Here is a 10,072-nt window from a genome sequence, read left to right as displayed (position 1 = left end):
GGCAAAGTGAGCCCTCCCCTAGGGTGTGAGGGAGATAAGGGTGGTTGTTTGGAGGCTGGAGTCAGGATGGCTGTACGGTGCCTCCAGGACCAAGCATTGCTATAACAACAAATGACTTAGCAACAGCTTTGAGCAGGCTGCTGCTTTGAAAGAGTTTACATAATAGAGATTATGGTTGCCTTCTCTCTGAGAGGGATAACAGGACTTTTCTTGTCCTCTTAAACATTTAGGACATTTGAAAGATCAGTCCTTTCTCAAAGGCTGCACAATAAGGGGTTGGGGAGGCTGGAAGGCTGTGCATTACAATAGCGACATCTTCCTAAGAGACTGAGGGTCATTCATTTTTCTTTGGGGGAACATGTGATAATTTCGGGACTTTCCCCCTACTTTTCTTTTTATTTAAAGTAGTATTTCTATTTCTCTTCTGAATATAACTGTATTTTGTTCATCATTCTTTTATATTTCATTTCCCTAACATCAGATATAATTGTGAATTGAATATATTTAGATTTCGTTTTTATTCATTTTTAGCTAGCACATAATTATACATATTAATCGAGTGCCGTGTGATATTCTGATACACGTCATATACTGTATAATGTTTAAAATAAGTTAAACACACCTATGTCCACAAATGTTATTTATTTGTGGGGAACAATTTCAGTTTTTTAATTTAAAAAAAAAACTTAACCTAAAAAAAAAAATAGCGCATTGACTATAGTACACAAGCCTAGCAATGTGGAGAAGGCGCTTGTGGCCCAGGTGAGGACTTGGTTTGGACGTGATGGAGGATGCATGGCATCCCGGCATCTGCTGGCATTTACTAAAAGGAAACCCCCCAAATGCCAGCAATGTTGACTGACATCTTGCTGATGGGAGAGTTTAGATCCTGCTGTCTTGCGATAGAGACAAAACGCCCACTGAGGACCATTGCCGGTTACCATTTCTTGACTCAGCAGTGCATGGAGCCATGTCCCAACACCAAAAAATGGGCACAGTGTAATGGGGAAAATACGTCTACTCTTTTTTTTTTTTTTTTTTTTTTGGTTTTTCGAGACAGGGTTTCTCTGTGTAGCCTTGGTCATCCTGGACTCACTTTGTAGACCAGGCTGGCCTCGAACTCACAGCGATCCGCCTGCCTCTTCCTCAAATACGTCTACTCTTAAGGTGGGTGTGATATGAAGGTTTTACCCTGGCTCTCATGACTTGGGAGAAAAATGGGATTTGAGGGACAGCACAATGCCTGAGTGTCTGTATTTCTGCTGTTGCTGTTACATCTGTGTCATTAAGACGCAGTGAATGACTTTAAGCAACAAATGCTTATTGGGTTCACAGTTTCAGAAAGTTTAGCGCACAGTCCTTTGGTCTTATTGTTTCCAGCCTGTAGCAACACCACATGGAACTGTGGGGGAGATTCGAAAATGGAGGAAGCTGCTCCCTTCATGACAGCAGGAAAGGGGCCAGGATCCTAAGATCCCTCCCAAGGGCACACCAACCACCGATGATCTAAATTTCTTTGACTATGTGCTATCTCTTAAGGTTCTACCAGCTACCAACACTGCTGACAACCAAGCCTTTTAGCACTTGGGCCTATAAGGCACGTGTAAGATCCAAACAATGAGTTTGGTGACTTCGGGAAACAATATTTTCTCTAATATGCTGTTTCCGTAGTAAATATCATATAATTGGGAAATAGAGGAGGAGAGAAAATTTAGTGAGAAAGTACTCTAAGACAGAAAAACGTCCATGTGCATTTATTAGACTCCTTTTCATTCACTTGGATGAATTCGAGGTTGCACCATAAATTTTTAAACAAGTATAATATGCTACATTCATAGCCAGTATGGTAAAGATTAAAACCATAGGCTTTGGTTTAGTCTTCAATGGGAGCACAGGTCTACCCATAGCTAGATATGTGACCTTCAGGCCCTGGCTAGGACTTACAACAGTAGGCAGTGCAGCCTGCTGCTTTAACCCTTTTGTGCATGATCCCAGAGCTCTAGAATCCTTAACCAAAATGGGTTTGGACTGGAAAGGTTTGTGGCTTTCTGGGGAACCCTCAAGCTTCCCTTGATCTATTAGTCTGACTTGCTGTAGCTGCAGGTCTGACCCGGTCATGCTCTGTCACACATCCGCGCCTGCCTATGAACCCAGTTTGCTTAGTCTCTCCCCACTCATCTCCATTTTTTAATTTTGTCAGTGCCATGAATTAAGAAGGAAACAGATCAGATTTATTAATTCCAGCCTTGCTCTATGACTGTGCCCAAAGGCTTATAGTCCGACTGTTAATCACAAAGAATAATAATTATGACAAAGAATAGTGCTCTGTTGAAAGCTGCCTTAGGGGACATCTGTCTGCTTGTTGGGGACCTCCAGAGAGCCAGCTTCCTCTTTCTTCATGCCAGAATAAACTTTGGGGAAAGAAGTCTGTAAGTGACAGACATTCCCACTCTAACCCCTTTCTTTGGCTAACCACACAATTTCCTACCCTTTAAAAAAAAATAGGGGACATTAGCATATGTTAGCAGAGAAAGGCAAGTGCCACCCTCACAAGGGCCCTACTGGGTAAATTCTTAAATGACCCTCCTTTTGGACAGGCAGAAGCCAATGCCTGCGAGCCAGTACCATTGCCATGTGCGTCATGGAGCTGAAACTTACACACAGAACCACGTCACGCTAGGCTGTTAGAAACTTCTGGGTTCTTCTTAACAATCCTTTCTGAGCATTGCATCCCAAATCCAGCAAGTGTGGCCTCGGTGTAAGGACTGGGACACTGGAAATCTTTTAAACCCACTTTGCATTCTAAGTGGGCTTCCTTATGTAGAAACTTGGGCACGTATTTTATTCACTGAGGCTGGAAACAAGATGAACACAAAATGTAGGGAGTAGACAATGGAAAACAGAGCTTCTAGGTGTGATCTTTAGTTTCTCATCCCATTATGAGAGCCTAAGAAATGATTTATACCCACAGTACACCCGAGGGCACTGAGGCTTAGAGAAGCTGGGCTCAGGCTTGCTCAGCTGGGCAGAAGCTGTGCCTTTATGCTGTTTCTAAGATTGCCAAGAAATTTCCCTAGGAAGTCATCTCCCCTACATCCCTTCAACACATCACCAGCATTACTGAGACCCCCCAAAGTGTCTGCCGCATTTATTTTTCAGTCTTTCTCTCTGACTGGGCTGAGCCAGTTTAGCTGGCATCAGGTCTCATTTTCTGTTTTGCCAAGAGACTCAACCCCTTTATCCTTGTGGAGGGGAATATTCCAAGACTCTTTGGGGATGCTTGAAACTTAGATAATGTCAAACTCTTTATATACCCTAAATTTTCTTATATGTACTCCATGTCCTGTGTGTCTAGGGTCCTGGTACCCTGGCCAGGGCAGTGAGGGAATGAAGAAGGTACAGACACATAGAAACATGTCTATTAGGTCAGTATGGGAAAGTGGGATTAGCATGACCAGTCCATGTCAAAATACATATCCACTCCCTACTTCACTTACCCAGGGCTTCCTCTGCTTTCTGCTTATGTGCCTGTCTATGATAAAGTTTACTTGATAAATTCAACACAGTGGGAGATTAAGGAACCTAATAACAAAATAAGACAACTGCAGTATATTTGCACTGGTCTGTTTTCTGTTGCTGTGACAAAATACCATGAGCAAAAGCAACTTGGGAAGGGAAGAGTTCGTTTGACTTTCACTTTGTCACTCCAGGCCACTGAGAGGAGTCAGGAAGGAATGCAAGCAGAAACCTGGTGGCAGGAACTGAAGCAGAGGCCACGGAGAAATTTACTCCTACCTTCTCCCCATGGCTTTGCTCATCTTACTTTTTATCCAGCCAAGGACCATCTGCCCAGGAGTGGCATCGATCACATTGGGTTGGGCCCTCTAACATTAATTAAAGGAATTGGGACACTTTTCAGTCGAGGTTCCCTTCTTACATGATTTTAATTTGTGGCAAGCTGACATTAAAGCCAGCCATCACAATGTTACAATAAAAGTTATTTACAACTGATGAACTATGTTGTCTCTGGAATTTTCTACTAAGTATTTCAATAGCATACTTGCTGTATACTATTAAGGCAGTAGTAGCATGTTTGATGACAAGTAACTGGAACCACAAAAAGAGAAACTGCTAATAAGGAGGGTCTCCTGAATTTAGCTCTGTCCCTGATCCCCCCACACCCCTCATTCAGTACTCTTTAAACACAATGCTCCCTCTGCCTAAATAGCTCTTTCCTTCTCACCCTAGTTCGGATGTCCCTTTTTCAGAGAAGCTATTGCCAGCAGCCACCATGTCCATGTCGCATCACTCATGTGATATGACTCGTTCCACAATGGACAATGTCTATTTAGGTGGTCACTTCATATACAGATCATGAGCTCTATATGGATGCTTCGGTCAGCAAAGGATCGCTTACAGGACAGTGGTCTCATGAGATCATGTGGCCTAATGTGTCCTGGTGATGTACCATTGTCTCGGTTTACAGAAGTAGCTGCACTCTACAAAGTTTGCACAACACTAAACACTCCTAATGACGGAGTGCTCATCATGTCAGAGTCCTGAGCATCAACAGGACTGTACTAGTGTGGTCTGGGAACCAGCTTGTCTCTGCCACATCACGGCCACCCAGACAGCTAAAGATCTGCCCATCTGGACTCAGTGCTAGGTGCATAGAATGTAACATGGTGATTGACAGTGAAGAGAGACTCAAGGAAGAGTCATACTAGTTGAATGAATAAGTGATGGGGTGCGTGTGTGCGTGTGTGCGTGTGTGTATGCATGTGTGTGTGTGTGTGTGTGTGTGTGTTAATGAAATATAATTTGCCAGTCTCTAACAGTACCAATGCTAAGACATCCCCCTGTACAAGAGATGGTCAGCAGAGGGCCCCACAGGAGCGATAACTGAAGTCAAGTCAGGGAAAGCTGTTTGGAGACCTAAGATCCTAGCTCCAAATCTCCCAGAACAGCTCATAGAAGGTGCCACTAGCAGCCTGCAGGATCGTCTGGCGCTCAGTCCTACTGTGTCTCCAAACTGCCCTGATCTAGCTTCAAGAAATGCATTCATAGGCAAGCAAGCACAACTCACACGAATTATTTTGATGCAAATCCACTGCTCACTCCTGGAATTGTCATTTTCAAGCTAGAAGAATTTGTAATCAAGAGCTCACAGTTTGGAAGGATCGCACAGGAGTGTTTGGGGACCTCTGCTTTCTTTGGGGGCTGCATTTTGCTTGGCAGTCAGTAGTTTTATTTCCATTTTAATTTTCAGAGCATCTGCCCCACCCCCAGGAACAGCCTGCAGTTTGGAATTCATGACTCTGTTGTGTTTACCCATGGTGCTTGCATGTAATTGACAAATTTAAATTCTGGTCATATTTCATTTATTACCCAGACCCAGGGAAAAATCCTAGGCGGAAACCTAATTACAGCAGAAGTGCCACAAGGTAATTGCTGAGAAAGAAGTCCTGCAGTGCAGGGCTAAATATTTCATCTACCCATAAAATGATTACCCTGACAAGATTCTGAAAAATAATAAAATCTGTTTAATAAAACAGAAGCAAAATACCAGTGTTTTTACACACAAAGTATTAAAACATCCTTCATTTTGGACAGATCCTAAGTCATCTGATTTTTATTTAAATGACGATCCACATCTGAGACAGTCCCAAGGTCCTTCCTGCTGTGGCTTTTAGAACAACTCTTGAGTCGGCTTTCTATTACTCGGTGGGCATTTTGGCAGAATGATGGGGATGCCCTTAGTTTGAGGTTGCTGTGTGTGGACGGCTGCAATTCATAACGTCTGCCCAGCCGCTGCTGTCCTTAGAGGTCTCAGAAGACATCAATGTGCAGCTTCTACTGGCAAAGGCTGGCTTAGCATCCTGCAGAGTACCAGAGGGCAACACTCGTTTTCATTTTTCTGACCTTCTAGGGTGCTGCCATGGCCAGGGCCAGTCTGCGCGTCCAGCTGCTGGATAAAGACACTGAGAATTTACTGTGTGTCAGGAATCACACTAGGCAGAGGGGTGAAGGATGTTATCAAGACGGTGCTCTCCCTAGTAAGTGTTACAAGAAAGGAGACCAGCTTGAAACCCAACAACAAATGCACAGACATAGAGATGCAAACACTCCCCCAAATACTATCAAGTATTGCACGGAGGCAAAGAAAGGGGTGCAGTGCAGGATGGGGTGATCTGAGAAGACAGATGACATTGTTCCCCATAGGCCAAGGAAGTCATCTGTGGGGCTCATCAAGAAACAACTGTACACAGTCATGCACCAGGATTCAGGTGGGTGGGTGGGGGGACGAGGAGGGAGGGAAGGAATATAAAGGAAAGTGGAGCTTGGGGGATCAGGGTGAGAGTTTGTTTCCAGTGCTACAGAAAATCACTAGAGTGCTCACAGGAGGCATGGGCATGGTCGAATTTACACTTTCAACAGCTTAGCCCACTGTCCTGTGGAAAAGTGGATCATAGCAGGCAAGAGTAGCTGTGGGTGGCAGTAAGGACAATCCCGTAGGAAAGAAGTTGTCCTACACCAGGGCATATCAGCAGAAATAGATGTAGGGAGAATTTTGTGTACAAGAACACACATCTAGAAACATGTGTTTTATAAACCGTATCTCAAGCATGAGCTCTCGACTTTCCATTATGGGGGCACACAAAACTAGAGAACAGTAGCAAAAAGGCCACGAAACAGAAGGAATGAGCGAAATTGGAAAGATCTTGAAAGTGTGCTCTCGTACCTTCATCACACCTCAGTGATCAAAGCAGACAGCGAGAGTCTCTTTCCATCCAAGCTGGGGCAGGCGTTCTACTCAAACACTTCCCTCCCTACTGAAGTAGATCTTATTTAGATGTGAAATTATATAACTATCTAAAGAGAAAATGTCCCTGAATGTAGTAAGTTGGGTTGTGGTCATGCATTTGAGTCTTGCAGAAGACGCCCAGGGAATACTGTAAGCCAGCGTTCCTTCAGGTATGGTAAGCGCACAGGCCACCTGGGTTACCATACAGATACAGAGGGCCCCTCCTTAGATTTGCCAAGTCAGTTTTCAGGGTGGGGCCCCTGAATCTGCCTTTTTACACACCTGTTGAGTAATGGTGGTACATCATCGTAAGGTCTGAAGAGCTCTGCTTGAATGTGGCTCGTTTGCCATGTTGAGCAATGATCGGAAGAACTTCAGACAGAGAGACGGCACGAGGGGCTAAATTATAACTGAAAAAAATTACAAAGAAGCTGGCCTTAAATCCTTAATGATAAGTGTTAGTTACCCTTGCCAAACTGCTCTGGGATAGTCTTCCAAATCTGCTTTTATACACATATGCACTTTTTCATAACAAAAGATGAGCACACTTATAGCCTAGTGCAATTGACTTCATTCTCCTAATAAATCCTTCCATAAAGATGCCATTCCTCACTCCGTGAACAGCTGATGAGAATGAAAGGGGACGGGGCGGTGGGGGGGGGGGAGCATAGTGCCCCGAGGGAGGCAACGTCAGATCAGAATCTATGCCTTTAATAAACAGAGGAAGTATTGTTATGGGATGGATGGCTGACATAATAGAATTAGAAACATATTTTATTTTGGGACAGAGGCAGGTATCCTCTCATTGGTGGATTTCTGGAAATAAACACAACTTGTGTCATGAATATGCCTTGCTAGATAAAGGGATATTTAAAAAGGTAAGCACAAAGAATTTTCCAAGAAAAAGACATGGCAAGCAACTGGTAAACACAGTGCCTCGTTGGACAGTGCCAGCGCTCTCTGACAACTAGCCCCTGGTTTACCTCACATGGGCACTGGAGGAAGAGGAGAGACAAACCCTGACAGTAAGTGCATCCATGTTAATATTTTTGAACACTTCGAGGGGAGGCTTCATCTTTCTCTTGGCTTCTGAACCCACTGACTACAAGGATTCACAACTGCTGTGTTCACACTTGAAGTGTTTGGGTTAGAGATATGCCATATTTAGCAAACAGAAATGCGGGGGTCCTGGTTAAATTTGAATCTCAGACAAACCAAATTTTCAGTCTAAGTGTGTCATATAAGACACTTCCTAGAAATTTTCTATTATTCCTGAAAAATTCCTATGTAGCTGAGTATCCTAGATTTTACCTGGCAGCTTTATCTGGGTAGCTCCCTATCTCAGAGGGAGACAGATTTCGGGACACAACTGTGATCACTTACTTGGAGGTATGTGAGGAGCAATGTAGATTCAGGTTGCTAACATTAGTCTACATTTCAGAAGGTGTTTCCTGGGAGAAAGAACAAATGACTGCCTGGTACCAGCTGCTGGAAGCTGGCAGTAGGCAGTGACACTAACTTTCACTTTCCATCATAGTAGCCAGGGTCTTCCAATTGTTCCTTGCTTCCTTCCTGTAGCCAGCCATGGGAGCCTATCATCTGGACCTACAGGAAAATTTCCTGATCTTTCTGGCTCCGGTCATGCCTTTAAGATAACAATGCTAGTGTGCATTCAGGACTGCTATCTCAAAAATTCATGTTCCCAAGGATGGGAGCCGAGAATCCCAAGAGCATCCATCCTTAGACACAGTGACTAGCATTTTTAATTGACAATAAGCATGCAAAGGAGAGAGGCAGGAGCCCTGAGATCCAGCAAAACTAAGGTAATTTTACTCAGTTTGTTTTCCTGAAAACTAAGGCTTTATGTCAAGATTCTGCAATAAGACTGAGCTCCATAAATAGCTTAATCACCTTGTTCTGAAACAGCTTTCCTCTTTATGGGGAATTTAACCAGCTTTTTAATCTCCTTTCTTTGATTAAGATTAGACTTAACAACTGCAACCTGTGTTGGGTTCTGGTAAAGTGCTACTGCAAAATTAATAAGGACAATAGATTCTCCCCCCCCCCCCCCGATTTCAACTATAAGAGTCCCAAGCTGTAAGTAGCAGATCATGTCTTTTAGGTTTTATTTTCTTTAGAAAAAATTCCACAAAGACAGAATGTATAACTAGCTACTCAAGGACGGAACGAACGACAATAAGCTGTCATTGTTGCCTAAGGCAGCAGCTTGCCACAGTTGACCTTTCCGAGTTCTTCACTGATATGAAGTCAGTTCTTTGTGAATAACAAATGGTGTTCTGTTGTAAATGACAGTCACTCCAATCTGTAAGAGGGATTCAGAGCCAGTGTGCAGGCAGATGGTTTTTAGAGGCTACCAAAAATTGTTGTCCATTAAGACAAGTTCTAAGCCCAGGAAGTAAAGGCAATGCCAGTTACTGAAAACACTAAATGGGTTCTGAAATAGACTCAGTGCGCCCTGAACCCCACATCCTACCTGGTCTCGGCCCTCATAAGCACTTGACTTCCAAGATTCTCCAATTATGACGCTCTCTCTGCACACCTACGAAAACAATAGTTCTTCCGGACAGCCCCACCCCCCACCCCTTTTGCTGCTATTATCTACTGGGGGGTTTCCAGCACACCTACACAGCCGCACAGGCACAAGGTGAAATTTCCACTTCAGAATAAGGGAGAGGAGGGAAAAGAGGACACACGGTAAGCTTTGCTGGTAAGTCAGTTCTATTCTGAAACTGTATTCTTCCTGCTGTTTTGATGTTAAATTAGCCTTGCTTTTGTAAGACACTAACGCTAGCATGTTCTATTCTGTATTGTTGATGTCTCTCCTCAACTCAGAAAATGCATGTCAGTCACTCTGTGCTGACTACCCCAAATTTATGTGCCTGTGTCTACGTTATGCTGTGTCTATTAAGTTCAATGGCCAATTAAAACTGAAAGTAATGGGAGCCAGGGTGGGCTCATTTACCAACAGTGTGCTAGGCAGACCTAACAGGACACCGCTGACAGAGTATGTTGAGCAACAGAAATAGCCTGTTGTAGTTCTGCAAGGTCCAGTGGTCCAAAGCTCTGGTATCTTCTCAGGCTCCTGTGCTTGCAGGTGGCCTCCTTCCTGCTGTGTCCGCGAATGTTCATTGCTCTGTGTGTGAACATCCCTGGTTCTTTCTACATCTTAGGGTCCTTCGCCATATTAGGTACTGTTCAGATGTGCCTGGGAGGGTCAAATCTTAGCATCTCTGTTTTAAGGCACAA

Source organism: Acomys russatus, chromosome 25 (genome assembly GCF_903995435.1).
Source record: "Acomys russatus chromosome 25, mAcoRus1.1, whole genome shotgun sequence".
NCBI lineage: Eukaryota > Metazoa > Chordata > Mammalia > Rodentia > Muridae > Acomys > Acomys russatus.
Note: the sequence above shows the minus strand (reverse complement) of the source record.